Source organism: Rousettus aegyptiacus, unplaced genomic scaffold (assembly GCF_014176215.1).
Source record: "Rousettus aegyptiacus isolate mRouAeg1 unplaced genomic scaffold, mRouAeg1.p scaffold_m13_p_17, whole genome shotgun sequence".
NCBI classification, from domain to species: Eukaryota; Metazoa; Chordata; class Mammalia; order Chiroptera; family Pteropodidae; genus Rousettus; species Rousettus aegyptiacus.
The window spans coordinates 8,998,916-9,017,295 of NW_023416292.1; the positions used below are offsets into that span (position 1 = coordinate 8,998,916).

The 18,380-nt window shown below is 48.4% G+C and overlaps 1 protein-coding gene across 3 annotated transcripts in view; it reads left to right on the plus strand.

Moving 5' to 3' along the window:
• The window catches only part of ATF3 (activating transcription factor 3), a 50,443-nt gene that overhangs the window by 22,278 nt on the left and 9,785 nt on the right, over nt 1–18,380 (plus strand). Inside the window, exon 1 of one of the 3 annotated variants that reach the window (XM_016166537.2) lies at nt 14,915–15,115. The exons of 1 other annotated variant lie outside the window; for it this stretch is intronic. The gene's annotated coding sequence lies outside the window, so the exon portion shown is untranslated. Of the gene's footprint in view, nt 1–14,914; nt 15,116–15,135; nt 15,338–18,380 lie in introns of those variants that run through there. One more of the 3 variants, XM_016166538.2, reaches the window with a different exon arrangement.

The window sequence follows — 18,380 nt, forward strand, 5'->3', positions numbered from 1 at the left end:
CCTCATTTCCAGCTGGTCCATGAGTTTCCTACAAATAGGTATGCACTCAGAGCCACAGAGATCTACCTGAATGGATTCCTCCCCCACCTTCCTTGATAGCCTGTTCTAATGGCTAAGCTATCACAGAGTAAATCTTCCCTCTGTCTAGTCTCACTTTCTTCCTAGAGCTGAATTCCATTTCCTCTAATTTGGGGCTCGGTAGGGCTGAAGAGCAACTGGCCAGCAGGCCCTGCAGACAGGAGCTGGACAAATGATGCACGAGGCTAGGACACATTCCGGGGAGCCTATATGTTTCACGAACTTAACAAAAGATGGGCAAGGACTAGCATAGGTTTCGTTGTAACTTCCCAGTCAAGGTTTGTTATTTCTCTTTTATAATTAAATACCGATAAGTTATTTTTCAAAAGTAAATACTCAGATGATATGAACTAAAAAATCACCTGACAATTTTGCAAAGTTCGGAGTTGATGTTGTGCTTATTTTGCGCCCTTATAAATTAGCAGAGGCCAACGAGTGCCAGACTTAGAAAGTCAGCCTACCTCTTACACATTCTGCCTTATTAGGGAAGAAAGATGGAGAAGCAAGGAGGGAAAAGACAGAACAGAAACAGTGGGGCAGAAGAGCCCCAGATGAGCGTGGCAGGAGGAGGCAAGCTTGGGTCTATAAATAGAAACAGAGCACAAGCCAGGATGCTAGACTTGAGATCAGCTATCCAATAGAAACAAAATATGAGCCATAAATGTGAGCCAAGTACATAATTTTTAATTTCCTAATAGCCACATTAATAAAAGTAAAAGTAAACAAGTGACATTCATTTCAATAATACATTTTATTCAAAATATCATTTCAACATGTATTTATTGTACAAATTACTAATGTGTTATTTTACATTTTTTTTTTGTACTAAATTTTCCAAAACTTTATACTTATAGAACATGTCAATTTGGATTAGCCACATTTAAGAGTTCGATTGGCCGGCCACATGTGGTGGGTGGCTATCGTATTGGACAGCGTTGCTCCAGGTCTTGACAAAATTGCTCAGTCTTCTCTCAACTTCTTGTCAGGAAAATGGAGATAACCCTCCCTGCCCTGATCCCATTTTAGGGTTTTGTGGGATGCATAGGATCTAGTGACTGTGCTTTGTACACTGAAGGCCTTCATAGACCCCTGCCTCACGAGAAGGAACAGATTGTTGCCAGAACCCATGAACAGAATTAATCTATCAATCTAGTGCCTGATCATCTGGACTTGGCATGCATCGAACTGAATGGAAGTGTGCCAGGAGCTCAGTGTCGTCCTGATTTTACAGACCAGTTAAATTTCACAATAAAAATCAGGGTAATGGAGATGAGGCTGTCAGCTGTTGTATTGCCATCTACTATCACAATCATTTTACTTATTTAAAAAATGAAAGCACATTTCAATACTATTCCATGCACTAGGGATGGTAGGATGAGCCAAACAGGCTACTTGTTCCCAAGATGCTCATAAAACAGTCGGGGAACACGTACACAAAAATGTGTGTATAAGGACCAAGTAGATGGGTTTCTTCTGGGACTCTTTTGTTTGCAAGCATCAGAAAACCCAGTTCAAAATGGCTTAATCAAAAAGGGGAAATTTATTGGCTCACATAACTAAAAAACTACATGGTAAGTGTGGCTCTGCCCCTTAACTCCTGCTCCATGTGCCAACCCCAGAAGCCCCTGCCCCACAGCCCCCCACATCCAGGTCCAGCAGGAGAGCGGGGGAGCTGGTCTCCAGCAGCCACAGCCAGATGCTCCCAGCAGCCGAGTGGCTCTGGTTGGGTCCAGAGTCCATTCCTGGACAGATCCCTGTGGCCTATGGCATGGTCTGGTCTGACTGGTCCCCTAATACACAAGGATCAGGGGAATGGCTTTCCCAGAGGAAAACAGGGAAACCGTTACAGGCAGGGTGGATAGATGCTGACTGGCCAAGAAACAATATCCATTAAGAATTATGAGAACGCAGAAAAGATGTGACCAAGGCTGGCTTCGTGAGGGCACAATCTGTGTAGTACTGCTCTTAAAAAGTTCCACACTTGGTTTAATCCTCGGCGGTTTCCAGCTTCAAATCCTTAATAATAATATTTGAACACAGGGATCCACATCTTCATTTAAATTACAAATTATGTAGCTAATCCTAGATGTAACTAACATTACATTACATACCTGAGAAAGTGACTTTGGAACTGATTTTTTAAAGATAAAATAAAATAGCAATTTTCCAAATGGAGAAGGCTAGGGTGGGGAGTGGGGAGGAAATTCCAGGCAGAGAAATCAGCACAGACAATGCCGCGGGGTGAAAGGCTCATCGAGAAACTGAAACCACCAGCGCCTCAAGTGGTGGGAGCTTGAAGTGTCTGCGGGGCGTGGCCCCCGGAGCTGGAAAGACAGGGACAGAAAAGGACCCGCCTGGTGCGTCAAGCCAGGAGGTAGGCGCTCAGTAAATATTTTTTGAATGAATTAAGAAATGCAAGTCAAGTGAATTACAACATTAGAAAAATTACTTATCTTTTAAACGTCTATTATTCCAAATGACCATTATGAAATAACTGCCCGGTTTCCCACCTTAGTTTCCACTGCAAACTAAGGCTAACTTTTCACTGTGTATTATTAGCGTCTACTGATCTTTATCATCCGCATGTTTGCAAAGTTAACATTCCACCTCTGTGACTTCACCATCCAAATATTTATGAATCAGAGCGATGTTTCTAAGAACGTGTTTTCCAATTGTTTGCTTTATAGCAATAATAGTGTGCCTTAATTACAAAGATGACGTTTTAAAACTTAAATAGAACAAGCCTCAATTGTGTGGGAGTTCATTGCTTTGGTGATAAAAGAGAAACACAGACAGTGACTCAGGTGGAATGTTGTTTCATTTTCATTTTGTGTTTCCTTTGGTTCTACACGTCAGGACATGCCATGGAGCCATTGAAGAAGTATACTCTGGGAAATCTGAAAGTTAAAACTAAGGCTTTATATGTCAGAATGAAAGTAATGGTCCCCGCACACCCAGCCTCTCCTTTTTCAAGGTCAACATGAAAGGGGAAAAAAAGTTCTGCACATAGATGATGAGCTGGAAATAGTCAATATTGTGAACTCAAATTCTTTTAAGGAGAGCTGCTGGTTCTTCCGAATTGAGAATGTTGTTGGCTTTTCACCATAGCTTTATTTCAGTTTAAATTAAACACAAGAGGAGAAATTAATGTTTGGGTGTCTGCTTAGTGCTGGGTGTGGAGCCTTTGTCTGCCTTGTTCATTCTTGTATTCCCAGCATCTTGAACAATGCCTGGCATGTAATAGGCTCTCAATAAATATTTGACGGATAATTTGTGATGAATAAGTGAATGAATTTATTCCCCCACAGCAATCCTATGTGGCTGTGGCGAGTTTTCAGATCAGGAAACAAAGATGAAGACTCTGCTTGAATTGAAGGAAAGAAGTGATATGTCTAGCCAAGTATGTCCGAGGCAGACAAGGACAGCATGGGGCCTCCTTGGTGACTAGCTTTTATGTGACCAGGTACAGGTCTCTTGTACAGAACCCTTGGTCAATAGGGAATGATGACAGGAGAAAAGGGGCACTTAGCATGTACCATCCTCATCATGATCACCATCTTCTTCATCATCGACTGTAGACACAGAGCTTAAAATCATAGAACTGAAGAACTACAAGGAATTTCAGAATTTATAATCCTAGAAGCTCCCATTTATGGATAATTTCTTATATTCTGGCATTTAGTTACACTACATACACACACGTGCACATGTGCACACATGCATGCCCCCCCCCCACACACACACACACACTGGCTTATCAACACTGCAAGAAGGTAGATCTTAATAGCTTTATTTTCAATGTGCCAGGGAAGCCCGTGACAGAGCCGGGACTCTTGCTGCCTCTTGGAGCCATCCCCTCAGCACAAGTTCCTTGATTAACACGAGAGGCATCCGACGCTCAGAAGAGTACCCAACGCTATTCAGTTAGTGCAGAACCAGGACTTGAATCCGAGACCCAGGTCGTTTCCATTTACCCAATGTTCTCGATTCTAGACGAGTATATTTTGGACCCCTTTCTGTTCTGTTGATGTCAGTCAGGGCTAGGTTCAGCGGGACAAAAATTACCCGAGTTTATTAAGGATGAGTTAGTCATCCCATTTCCCACCTTTGAAACCTTTATTCCTTCCTGTGTCTCACCTCAGTCCTGGACACATGGTAGGTGTTCAGTAAGTACTTGATACCTTTAATTAAGCCAGGATTTGATTTGGATGGAATCTCAGTCCTTAGTAGCCTTCAGTGGCAGGACTGAAAACAAAGTAGGCAACTATACCCTTTGAAAGGCATCGAATGATATTAGTTTTACTTTCATTATAATATAAAGTTTACACTTTCATCTTTTCAGAATTAACGGGCCCCTATTATAGGAAAGTTGGAAAAACTCATAAATATATAAATAGAAGGCAAAAACCACCCCCCCCCCCATATTTCCAGCAATCAGACTAAAACGCTTTTAATATTTTCTGGCAATTTATTTTTTCCCTCTATTCATGTACTTGGTGTTTATTTATAGTTTTTATTGAGCTATGATTGTTCTGTGTTTTTAAACTTATATTATCCCTAAAGAATTCCCTAAGTTATATGTTCTTGGTAAACATATGGCTTTTTAAATAGTGGCAATGCATGGGGAAAAATTAGACTCTTATTTAAATGTGTTTACTTTGTCAGTTCTCACATATGCCGAGCTAAGGATCACTGGCTTCCCTGGTGCCTTTGTGACCACTTCATTGCTCATTAACCACTTTGTCAGGAAGCTACCTGGGGTCAACATTATTATATTTTTATTAAGACTACGTTTTGTTTTGGTGTTTTTTTAGAGCAGTTTTCGGTTCACAGCAAAATTGAGAGGTAGGCATAATATGTAGCTTTTTCAAATTGGCTTCTTTTACTTAGTCATACGCATTTAAGTTTCTTCCATGTCTTTTCATGGCTTGATAGCTCCTTTCTTTTTAGCACTGAATAATATTCCACTGTCTGGATGGACCACAGTTTATTTATCCATTCATCTACTGAAAAACATCTTGGTTATTTCCTGCTATAAATATATGTGTTCAAGTATTTGTGTGTCCATATATTTTCAACTCCTTTGGGTAAATACTAGGGGCCATGATTGCTGGGCTGTATGGCAACAGTATGTTTAGTTCTTTAAGAAGCCACCAAACCATCTTCCAAAGTGGATGTACCGTTTTTCATTCCCGCCAACAGTGAATGAGAGTTCCCGTTGCTCCCCATCCTCGCCAGTGTTTGGTGTTGTCAGTGTTCTGGGTTTTGGCCATTCTAATAGGTGTGTAGTTACGCCTCACTGTTGTTTTAATCGGCATTTCCATGGTGGCATATGGTGTGGCACATCTTTTCATAGGCGTACATGCCGTTCGTATGTCTTTTTCGGTGAGGCGTCCGTTAAGGTATTTGGACCGTGTTTTTAAATCAAGTTGTTTTCTTATTGTTGAGTTAGGATAAGTATTATTGTCAAAAGCCTAAGAGAGAGCTGTGCACCAGTGGGGGCAGATTTGCATGGCATTTAGAAATAAACAGTAAATTTCCAATAATATAAGATCAGGCTACATTGAGCCCTAGGGACTGGCCTGGCTAACCTTCTTCCTTTTCCTTCCTGTCTCTTCTGAGACTTTCTGTTACTCCGATGTCCCCAGCGTGCTAATGCCCATGGGCCTCTTCCAGCCCCTAGTTCCTACAATATCAATCAGCAAACGCCTCGGCCCTCCCCAACTTTGCTCTGTAACACCTGAGGTAGGGGACTCCTTCCTTCTCCATCCTGACACTAAGCTAGTGCCAAAATTCAAAGGTAGCCGCCTGGAGCTTGCCCCAGATCATCCAGTCCTGTTCACCTCACTGCGCCTCCACCCCCGCCCCCTCCCCGGGCCCCGCCCCCTCCCCCGGCCCCGCCTCCCAGTACAGACAGCACTACTTCACTCCCAAGGCTCACCAGGCACCTGTTTAGGGCATTGGTAAAGTGGGGGGCAACCCCCCACACACAAATGAGAGCAGCTCAGCCTTAATCAAGGAATATTGAATTTTGCAACGAATGAAAAAATCTAGAAAAGAAAGCTATTTTACTTTCCACACATAAGAGCATTGTATTTTGTGGGTAATTTTATTTTCAACAAACGGCATATGAGATTAGACTACCGTCTTCTCCGTTCATCTGGCCTTCGATCGCCTCACCTGATCAGTGTCGCAGCTTCCCGATGCCTCCTCTCCCACCCGGTCCGCCCTCAGCCCTGCACCAGCAATCGTCCTGGACAACATCTACTTGTGTCCATCCACTGCCAAAAGACCCTGGGACCCACCTCTCTGCTTTGCCCTTGGGACACAATCCAAACTGCTCATTAGAACCTTCAAAGCCTATCACAGTGCGTCCCCTCGCTGCCCCCTGCCACTTGTTCCCTAACTCCCCCTCCCCTCCACACGGCAGCTGCCCAACCATTCTGCAAATGTGCTACAGCGTTTCACAACTCTATCTACTCATCGCGCACACATTGACTGCTGGCCTAGCATGTGCCTGGAACAGTGCAAGGAGCTGGGAATAAGCACAGAGATGAACGGGGCAGAGCCCCTGTCTTCCCGGCACTCATCACCTCTGCATATGTCTCTCTCCGTGCCTGGAATGCCTTCCCTCCTCTCCTGCCCAGAAAATGCTCAGCCTTCAACATCCAAATCAAAAGTCACTTTGTCCATCTGCCTTTGCCAGGCATCCCGGGCAGGGCCTTCCTGCCCCACTTTAGCCCTAATTGCATCAGCCTGTAACTATCTGTTGTCAGAGTCTGTCTTCCTGGTGAGCACCTGCAAGGCAGGGAGGCATCCCCACCTGTATCTGCAGCTCCTGACACAGTGCCCAGCACATAGTAGGTGGTGCTCATTAAACGTCTCTGAATAAATATATGTACATTGAACAGCTGCTATGTACTGGATACAGTTTCGTCCATGTTCATTTGCCACCTAAAGAAGATTCCAAACTCCTCAAGGGCAAGGGATGCTCTTACAACGCCCTTGTAACCCCCAAGATGGCTAAACGTGCTGCTGAGATCAGAATCTGGCAAAAGGACACAATTTGAAGAATTGACTGATAGGTATAAACTCACGGTGACTCATTCCACCCTCGGCCACTCCAGTTTCAAGTATAGGCTCATCATCAGATGATTTCAGTTCATCATATTTTGGGAAACAGAATAAAAATCCAAAAAGCCCTGCTCCGTGTACTCAGTCAATAGCAGGACTCATGTTTGTGGTTAAAGCAAATTATGGAATAATTGCATATTTGGCAGACAAGATAGTATCACGAAGGGTGCAAGAATCTGGGATTTGTTAAGTGGGAATCTTCTAAACTCCCGAAGTTTGAATTTTCTGGTAAAGTCAGCTCTAGAAGTTTCCATGCATTCCGTAAGGCTTTGGTAAAGCAGGGTGCCTGGTTTGAACAGGGGTGGGAGGCAAGGCTAAGGGAAAATGAGCACATACAAAGTTCTCTACGTTTTGAAGGGCAGTACAGCTTAAGAAAAATTTTAGTCAGACCTGAGTTTGAATCAAGAGCTTATGAGTAATTTTCATAGCCTTTCTGAGCTTTGGTTTCCTCATCTGTAAAACTGAAATAATAATGCCTCCCTCACAGGGTTATTATAAAGATGAAATAGGATACTGGGTATCTTTTAAAGTGCTTACCATTGTGCCTGGCACATAGTATGTGCTCAGTAAATAGTAATTACTGAATATGATCTAGCCTCCCATTGATTTTTTTTTTTTTTTTCAATTTGTTCTAAAATCAGTCAGGAAGTCAGCCTGAGAGAGAGTTCTCCACTGGATCCAGACATTTCTGGTGTATGAAGTTTCTTCGTGACTTGTTAGCTTCAAGGGTAAAGCAAGAGGAAGGAAAAAAGTAACCTTTGTGGAATACCTCCTACGTGAAAGCCTGGAGGCTGCACTGTTCTTTAATCCCTGATGTCACCTTGTAAGACAGATATTATCCTCATATTACAGAAGAATCAAAGGTTTCAGTTCTCATCCAGAGCTAAACAGGAGACGGCAGTGTGGGGATGTGAATTCGGTTCTATCTGAGTGCAGGTCCAGCTGCTTTCGGCCCCTCTACCACTCACCTTGTCAGTTCCAGGGATGCTATGTGTGGCCAGACACTAGCCCCTGAAATGCTGTCGGTTGCTCTTTCCATCAGCTGTTCTTCACCTCGGCCCCAATCTTGGCAAAAAGAGCATCTCCTGAAGCAGAGGGCAAAATGGGGGCTCAGAAATCTGGCTGCTAAGGTTCCTCTCAGTGTAAGAACTTATGATTCTGAGACCCTGGAGAGACACTTCTCCTCCCTGAGCTCAGGTTCCCCACCCAGAGGAGGACACGGGACCATGTCCGAGCTTCTCATCTTTCCAGGAGCGCTTGCTGAGAGGCAGCAGGCATGGTGGTTGAGCGCCCAGACTTGAGGCCCAGACTACCTGGGCTGGACTTCTACTCTGCTGCTTGCTAGCTATGGAACTTCTGGTAATTATTTACCCACTCTGTGCCTCAGTTTCCTCATCTATAAAGTGGAGATGCTCACAGTACTTCCCTCATAGCATTGTTATGAGCATTAAAGGCATTAACTATACGTAAAGGGCTCAGCCCTCAGTCTGGACATAATGAGAGCTACAGAACAGCATTTGCTGATCTTGTTGTAAACTTGAGGCAGAAGAGAGGGAATTATTCCCCCCAGGGTCCCAGAGTATAACTTTTGGTGGCTTGTCCAAGCACAAAATGTACTTGTTATCTTTTCCCTTTCCTTAAAAATTCTCGTGTGACTTATTTAATTCAACGCATCCGTATTTAATTTAACATCTTTAAAGCATGTCCGTTTACCTCCTGGCTCTGGTGCACACCGATGTACCCAGGGGCACATGCACACCCAGTTTAATGGCGGTCTGCAACCTCCAGGGCCTTTTTGGCTCTGGCATCTTGTAGTTTGGAGAATCAGCACCACCAGACTCCCGGAACCTGCTCCAGTGGCTGCCTACCCGGTATCAGCCACGCTACACATGCCCCCAGGGCTGGCATGGAGATTTCAGAGCAGAAATGCTCCTGAGCCACACTGAGCATTTTGCCCAGAAGGCACAGGCAGGAGAATAAGCTCTAGCTCTCCTCCCTCTGTGCCACTCACCCACACCACAGACTGGATGTTCTGTTCAAAGATGGACAAAAAGAAAGACGGGGCAGGAAGGATGGGAAAGTAGAGAGGGGAATGATTGAAGATGATGCTCAGCGGAGGAAAGTGCCTGCAGGATACTTTCGTTTGGATGTTAGAAAACGAGGAAAATGCACAGGTAGCCACAGTCGTCGGGGGCCCTCCCACCTTCCACCATGTTCCGGGGAGCGCTCAAAGACAGAAATCAGGACCTCTTCTGTAGCCCCTTTTAAGCAACCTAGGCAATGATGAAATCTGATGCCCCTGCCTCCATAATAAAGATTTAAATTTATGTAACATTTTAGCAAAATATTTGCGCCAATGAGCAGATTATACCACCTCCACCGTCCAAGGTCAGGACAGTGGTTACCTGTGGGAGGTGGAGAGAGGCAGACAAGGAATGGTTGCTTGGGGGCTCCTCTATTTCTGAACTTGGGTGGTGGGTTCGCAATGTCTGTTTTATTATTAAAACGAATATATGTCCTCTATAATCATCTGTATGCTGCATTTCACAACAAAATGATAAAATATTTTCGAGAAGAAAAATAATGGTAATAAAGACCACATACAATTCGGGATAAGCAAAAGAGCAAATTTCAAAGTTGCACACAATCTCAAATCACAATTGTGTTTTTTAAAATCATATGTGTGAAAGAAAGACTGGAGGGACACACACCGAAATACTAATAATGTTGAGATTACGGGTCATTTTTTTCCCTTGCCCATTTCCCAAATTTTCATAATGGCAAAACAAACAAACAGCAACAACAACAACAACAACAACAACACATCATACTAAGAACAGGTCCCCCAAAGGAATCTTTAAAAGTATGATTCTTTCAATTATTTTCAAATCACTTTCATGTCTGTCATCTCATTGATTCTTACTACACAACTTTAGGTGGAGTCGATGTTAAACAGTTCTATTTTATAGACTGGAACACAGATGAAGTGTTTATGATTCGTGTAAACCGTTCAGTTGGCTGGAGGAAAACCTTCCAGTGGGTTCTGGGTCTACTGGGTCCTAAGATTCTGGCCACTGAGACTTCATCTTGGGTGCCTGGGGCTCCAGGATCCCCAGTCTCAAATGGGAATAGCTGCTATCTGGGCTTTGGTGCTGTGGTCCAACGTGGATGTCTAAGGCTGTCAAAGATGGGTTACATACAAGAAGTTCCTCAAACATGCAATCCCTGCCTGGGGTGCTCTTACACCCTGTTCTCTAGGAAGCCACCAAGTCCATGGGTAAAATTTTCTGGAAATGTTGACAGAGAGGAGAGAGAGAGAGAGAGAGAGAGAGAGAGAGAGAAAAGAAGGTGGAAAGAGAGAGAGAAAGAGAAAGCATATTGTCAGGACCATAGGCTGTGTTTGAGAGTCAAGTTGGACAACATTTCTGCGGTCTAGTTTTTGGAGGGGAAGCAACATTTCTGCAGTCTAGTTTTTGCAGGGGAAGAGAGATTATGGACATGGATCTATACTTGTGCTGTTCAATGGCTCTTCCCACCCACACCTCTCTCTCCAGCTCTCTTAGGAGAGGTTGCCAGAGACTTGCAGGATGGCTCTGGCAGAAGCTCTCCATTCAAGACTCTCAGAGCTCAGACCAGGGCCCCTCTCTTCAGAGTGGGGAGTTCCTTCGCTCAAGAATCCCACAGGCAGAAACAGACCAGAATTTCCTGCTCCCAACCCAGGGTACTTTTACTGGGCCATCCCTCCACCCTGCGCTAGGAGAGCCCCGGTGTGTCCCCCAGTTGCTGAGGGCGGAGATCAGGGACTGTTCTCATTGTTTTCTGTGTGGAGTCTTATACCAGCTCCCCAGAAGATGGTAATTCCTGGATAGAGCTTGACTTCATCCACAATTGTTTGTCACAGCCTAGAGAACAGAATGGTGTCTGGGAGAGATTCGGGGGTATCCCCAGAAAGCCCTCCTTGATTCATCATTCATGACACCACTACTGAGGACCATCTGTATGCCCATCCTCAGTGAATCCTCCCAACAAACTTATGTGTTAGGTACTATTTTCGGTGTCACGTTTCAGCAGGGGAAACTTAAGCCCAGAGAGTGAAATGACTTATCCAAGGGGATACAGCTAAGTGCTGAATCCAGAACCAAAATTTCTATGTCCCACACTTCGGAGCCCACTCGGCGATGCTTCCTCTCGTTTCCTGAGGAGGTGCTGAAATTAGTTAGTATCCCCCACATTCCAACTGACTTTTTGATAGTGTGGGTTTTGGAAAGCAGAACAGAGAAGAAAAGTCCACCCCACACTCTCTAAGATGAAATGAGTTGAGCCGGGAGGACAGGGCTGCATGTGCATAACCGACTTAAACCTGTGGGTAATCCGCCTCCGTAGAGCTCTGTGAGCAAATACAGTCCTGGAGTCTGAAGAAGAGAGATGGGGTGGAGCAGGGAGCAGGGGGAAGGCGCTGTTCTGGACTAAGAAACTGCTAAAACCTTTAAATATCTCCGAACTTTTTGTTGTTGTTGTTGTTGGCTCCAGCAATGTTTTGGTGTTTAGATTTGGTTGCCACGAGTGGGCTGTTTTTAGCCGCTCAGTTCCATCTCCTCCCCTTTTTAACTTTTTTTCCCTTCCTTGTGCACATGCCCCAGCATGAAAGTTTCCAATTCTTATCTCACTTGGCAAAACATACCAAAGCCCGTCTGAATGTGGATTCCCCAGGTGGTTCTCCCCGGTGAAACCTCAACAGCATTCAAGTCTCTGCCGAACCCTCATTCATTGAAGATTAACCCCTGAAACAACCTGAGGCAGGGCTTCCTTCCCAGGGGAAAGAGGCATGCTTCGCCTTTGTGTAGAGAAGCGTGTCGGTCTGGGGAGAGGTTCTTGCTCCTTCTCTAGATGGTACAGAGTGTGCTCACTGGTCCCTGGGTGGCATGAACTGAAGCCAGGACTCATACTGATGACCCCTCCAGTGACATAGACCTCGGGGCTCTTCCCTTCCGTTTCCCCAGTCTTTGCGCTTGGCCAGGCATTTCACAGCTCTCCTGGGGGCTGGGGGCAGGGAGGCAGGCGGGAGTCCTTTTTGTTTTCCTTAGATAAGAGTTTCATTCACTAAGGGGTGGACTTAGTTGTGTGTTAAGATTCTTATCGCTTTTAGAGTTTCAGTAGGAGAGCGAAGCAGAGAATGCTCCGACTTCTGTGATCGGCTGACAGCGCTTCTACTGAGGTGTGACTTGGAGATTCAAAACCAGGAATTATTAGCATGAAACGAGACTACTAAGAGGAATGGCAGGCAAGGTGGCAACAAAAATAAACCGACGGGGGCGGGGTGCGGACCTCTCCTCGCTTAACGACCCTTCTCTTGCACCGGTCGGTGTAGGCTGGTCTGGCTGTTTACCCTGCGCCTGGAGTTGAATTTCCGCTTAAGGACAGGACTCAACCTCCACAAATCTGGCTTGCGTGTAAGAATGGCTCATAGTTCATACTATAAACTGGTTCAAGTTTTCTGTAGGTATTTCACGGAGGAAAAGAAGAGAGACGTCTCCACGTGGTCCCTCCCATCTCCTTGTTTCACTTTGTAATGGTGCAATCCGTTCCAGGAAGCAGATAGATACAATAGATAAGTCGAGAATCCCAAATAACTTTCATTTAAATTGACAAATGCCCTTGCTTCTGGTCTAGGGTTGTGCCGACACGCCCAGGGTTTACCTGCCCGCCCGCCCCGGGGTTTACTAGCGGACGCGTCGGGAGGAGGGCGGGTGTGGGGGCGCGGAGCTGGGAGCGCTAGGGCGTGGGCGTGGGGTGCGAGGGCGTGGGCGCGAGGGGTGGAGGTTGGGGCCGGGAGATCTGTTGCCATGGCGAAAAGTAAAGCAAAACAACAGCCCGGCGCTTCCCGCTGGAGAGCGGGTTGGGCTCGGGATAACGACTCCGCGGACCCTCCGTGGAACCCCGGGGCTCCCTGGCCGCCCTCTACGTTGTGCTGAGCGCGAAGCTTGCTTGCGGCTGGGAGGGGACGTTCTGGGTTGGTGGAGGGGAGGGAAGCCCGGGTGAGGTAGGCTCATTTTACCTGCAGCTCTGAGGGTCACTGCCCCGGGCTGCTGGGTAATCAGAGAAGGTGGGGAGAGGGACACGGATTCTCTGGGAGTGCGGGGGCTGCGTGCGGGTAAAGGGGAGAGCGACAGACACTGGACCCTCTATCGCAACCTGCAGGTGCCTTGGCGTGGGGCTACGCGCGAGACAGACCGGGTCTCCAAGACCCTTCTAGTTTTTACCCCAAATTATCAGACTGTGACCTCCAATCACCTCTCTCCCAAGAGGCAGGTGGAAGCGGGTGTCTGTGCCCCACAGCCGTACCCCCACGCCGCACGGGCGCACACGGGTCTCCCTCCGCGACAGGTTAAGAAACGTCGAGGGCCACACTCCCGCGCACATACATGCGTCCGTGGGCCCTTGAGGTCCGGGGTTCTGCAGCTCTCGAAGCCGAGACAGCTAAGGAAGGTCGGGGAATACGGACAAAGGAGTCGTTTTTAAAGTTCTGCTAAATCCTCGGCTCGAATCTGGGGGGTCACGGGACCCCACCTTTTCCCCCACCGGGCTTGGGGAAGGGATTTCCGCTACGCGGCCTCACTTCGGCGGCGGTCAGTGCTTCCCAGTAGCCGCGGCCGCGTCCCAGCGCAGTCCGCTCCGCGCGCAGAAAAATACTGGAAAGCCGAAGACGTCTTTCCTCTGAACAGCGACGGGGAGCGAGGCGACCCCCGCCCCGCCAGGCCCTCGGAGAGCGGAGCACCTTCTCTTTCCTGTCCCTGGCCTCTGAGCTTTCGGCCTTACTCTTAGTCCCTTTCTGAGTTTCATCTAATTTGTCCAGGTCCCTAGTCTTTCTCCAGTTTTGTTCAACGTCAATTTCAAACCCTTTGCGGTTGTTAAAAATTCCTAGCCCATGGAATCCTACCATTGGCCCTCGCCTGGGGATCGGGTTCTCAACCCGTCCCGGGCGCAGGGCGGCTGGTGCGCTCGTGTGCGGTGCGCCGAGACTGCGCGCGGGGTTAACGGACAGACTCCTCGCTGTCCTGCCTCGGAGGTCACCCCCGGCGGGTAACGGCGCAGGTTCACTGTAGGGTGGCTTTGGGTACCGCTCCCCCACTAAAGGCTAACGCTACTGTTCCTACCCCGCCCCCTTCTTGAGAAGGAGGCGTTTGTCTGGGGAGGCAGTATTTTCCTGAAGCTCCAGAAAATGATCACGCATTTTAGAGAAAGGACATGCCCGCTTCCCAGCTACGCCTACTCTAGGCTGGGGCCGGGATCCCCCTTTCCATCTCCCCCTGTCCTATTCGTCCCCCCCTCCACCCCCCCATCGGAGGGAGAGATGCCAGCGCAGTGGAGTCATGCCGCTGGCTTGGGCGCCATTGGCTCATGCCTAGAACACGCAGCGGCGAGTACGCACATCTGGCGGCCAGCCTGGGCAACTCCGGGCCTGATATGGAGAGGGCGGGCGGGCCGGTGTGTGCACCAGCGCGCGAGGCTGGTGAGCCCGCCCCAGCCGGCTCCTCCCGCGGCTTGCATCACCAGCCCCACCTCTCCCCTCCTCCCCTTTGGCCCCTCCTTCATCTCTCCTCCCTTTGCCCGGCTATTAATAGCATTACGTCAGCCTGGGACCAGAGTAATCCCGCCAGCTACAGCTATAAAAGGGGTGATGCAACGCGCTCCCAGCCACAGTCGCACGCAGCGAGGCGCGCACTGCACTGTGCTCTCCCGGTGCCGCCGCCCCAGCGGACCCGCCAGCCCGCGCCCCGGCCGTGCGTCCCCGGTGCTGGTCCACCGACCCTACCGACAAGCAGCCCGACCCCGCCCCGACCCCGCCGGCCCTCCGGACCCTGGCCGCCCCGAGTGGAGACCGGAGGCGAGCGCTGGAAGCCGAGTGAGTGAGCGCGGCGAGGGTGGCTCGCTTTCATTCCCTTTACGCCCCTTGGTCACCAGCCCTGCGCCGCCCCGCGACCCGCGCCGCGAGCCTTCGGCTTCCGAAGAATCCGGGCTGAACTTTCCCCAGCCCCCGCTGCTCCCCGGTGCTTCAGAAAGTTTCTCGCCAAGAACTCACTTTCTCTTTTGACTTGGGGCACGAAAGGTTCCTGGTGACAGAGAGGTGGGGCTCCCGCTTCTCTACCCGGCTGGGAACACCGCTCGTCTCCGCGCTGGGCGCTTTCGTGCCCGGCTTGGGGAGACGGGTGCGCGGGGGTTTCCGAGGCGCTCACGCTCGCTGTCCTGTCCATCCGTCGCTGGGTGTCCCGGCCCCGCCACTCCCGAGCCCAGCCTCCCGGAGGTCTGCAGAGGGGCGCCGAGGCCAGGGGCTCGCGGAAGGGCTGCCCCAGGCGCCGAATGGAATGAATGGAGACTGGACAGGCGGCCCGGGGTCGCGGTCACGGCCGCTGGGAGTCGCCCTGCGCACCCGAGATCGCAGGGCGCCGGGAGCGAAAGTTGGTCGGGATAAGTTGAGAGGTGGCGAGGGCTCGTGTCGCGGTCCCGCGGTGGAAGACGGGGAGGGTTCCCGCACAGGCTAGGGACGGACTCCTGGTCCTGAGACTTCCTGTCCCAAGGCGCTCACGCTTTTCTCTTGTACCTGCGACTCTGGCTCCTCCTCTCGCGCGTTCGCGGACTTCTCTGCTTTTCGTCCATGGTGACCGGCTGGGAAGGGAGGGTCGAAAGCCAGCTGTTGAGGCGATGGAGAGAATGGCGTTATGGTTTCGTGGCCAGGACCCTGAGACCTTATACTGAACTGATGTCCTTGAGCCTCAGTATCCTCAGCTAGGAGTTGTGGGCACAAGGACACGACTACCCCCTCCGCCCCCCTGCCGCGAGGTGGTGGGTGGACCTGATAACCATTAAGGGTCCTACTGGCCGGAAGATTTTAAGATTCTGGAGTGGTGTGATTGAAAACAAAGGGGCTAGTGAGGGGACTTAGTGAGGGGGGGCTTCTATCTAATGTCACTGACCAGCCTCTGAGGCAGTGGGGGGAAGGGGACTTCTCTATGGGGCCTCTCCTCCCTTGCCAACTTTTTTTCCCTGTCGGATTGGTTCTCCTCCTCTGCTCCCTGACACCTCGTTTTCATCTCATCTACTTGCTTCCTTTCCTCCTAACTACTTTCTATTCTGTAATTTCATTTCCTAGTCACATATGCTTCCTTACAAATAAAGGAGCTGCTAAATCCTGGATGGAGCCAAAAAAAAAAAAAAAAAGTGTTTGAGCTGGGGGTGGGGAGGGGGTCAATGCCGCAGGTTCCGTGTCTTGTCCACACTGTGGTCCCCGAGTGCTGCCTGTCATCTTGTCTTCCCAAGTACCTATTGCAGTTTTGGTGACAGTTACATCTGTTTGGGGCCTCTGTCTCCCCAACTTTAAATGAAGGAGGAGTTGATATTACTGGCCCCTTGTTTTGCATTTAGCATTTGTTGTAGAATAATACTACGACATATAAGTCCTTGCTCTGAGGATTTTCCAGACAAAGCCTGGGGTGGGGGTGGGTTTCGCAGTTGTTATTGTCTGTCTCGTCTCAGAGCCAAGTGGCAGGTAGCGCCAGGCCCACAGTGTGGCTAAGATACAGCTCCCAGCACCTGCGGCAGCTGTCCGAGCCTTCGATCCTTCCTGTCTTAATCCTATGCTTCGCTCTCTCTCTCCCTCTTGGCCCTTTCTCTCCCTTGTTCTCTTTCTTCTGTGTTCCCTCTTTGTCTAGCTAGTCCTGTCAAAGCCTCCTCTGGGGTGGGTACCAGGTTCCTTGACTATTGACCCCTCATCTACCTGGCCAGCGGCTCTGTTTTCCAGTCGCCTTTTCATTTGGATCTCTATTAGTGATGGAGCAAAGCGAGCAGTGGGTGGGTGGTCAACAGCTTGGCCTGGGCAGGACCACTCACCAGCTTTATGCCCTTGGCCAAGTCACTTTACCGTCCTGGATCTCCTTATACTCAAATTACAGATGAAGACCTGACTTCTAATATTGGGGGCTCTTTCCTGTTAGATAAAGCTCATGATTTCTGCCTTTTTTCGGATTGGCTGGGCATGAGCAGGGTCAGTGGCTTCGAGTGTTAACTGTCCTTGGGAGGAGGAAATACATAACCAGGATACCACAGAAACCAGAAATGGTTTCATGGGTGAGAACTAGTTATTTCTTAAGTATATGACACCAGTAGAGACAAGCTGGTGCTAGCAAATAGTGGGGTGGAACCGACCTGGTGTGTTCAGAGCCTGGGGGTCAGTCAAAGTGCAAAAGAAGCTGTGACTGACTTGAATTTCTTGAGGGTTCCCTTTCATTTCTGATTAAGGGGGCTAAACTGCATTGACAACGTTATGAGCTCCCCCTACCCCGAAATGGGGAAAGTAGAATCACAGTAATAATGACATGTGCAAACCCACCTTCGAGAATCTCGTATGATCTTCCTGACAGCTTAGCCTCGTGACGGAGCTGGGGTGGGCAGTTTCCATCTCATTTCACAGATGAGGAGACTGAGGCCCCGGAACCACAAGTGGCTTGCGAGAGCATGCTCAGCTTGTGAGTGGTAGGGATAGGCCTAGAAGCATTGACTTTGGTCCTGAAGCCCCCAGTCTCACACCTCCAACCTTCAAGTGGGCTGGGAGAAAGACCAAGATATGAAATGAGCAAAAAACTAACGTTGGCTTCCAATGGTAAGATGTTTTATGATCAGCCCTTAGTGGAAAGAGATGAAAATTAAAAGTGAAAATTCAACGCAGTTGTTCATAGCTACAAGGAAATAAAATCTAGGAGCTGAATTTCCAGTTAAAGAAATACATGAGTAAGGTTTCACTTTCTTGAAAATGATGAAATTTCCAATGATATGACTTCTGATCAGAGATAATGACGAAGAAGCAAAATGCAGGTTCTTTGTAGCAAGTCTGGGCAATTTTAAGGTCAGTGTAGAAAGTCAACTCAGAAAATCACAAACATATATATATTTTTTAAATGAGAGGGATGTTAAATTGTCTGAAAATTTAACTTCATTTTCCTCGTAGGGACACAGCCTGACTCTGGGCTGGATCATACCTTAAGAGAGTTAAGTAAAGAAACTAAACTTTAGCTGAGTGCAGAGAAAGCCCAAATCTCTACAGATACAACTACTTTACTGAGGCTTTTAACATTTTTACAGCCCATTTCCGTCCCCTAGTAAGCCCACCCAATGCT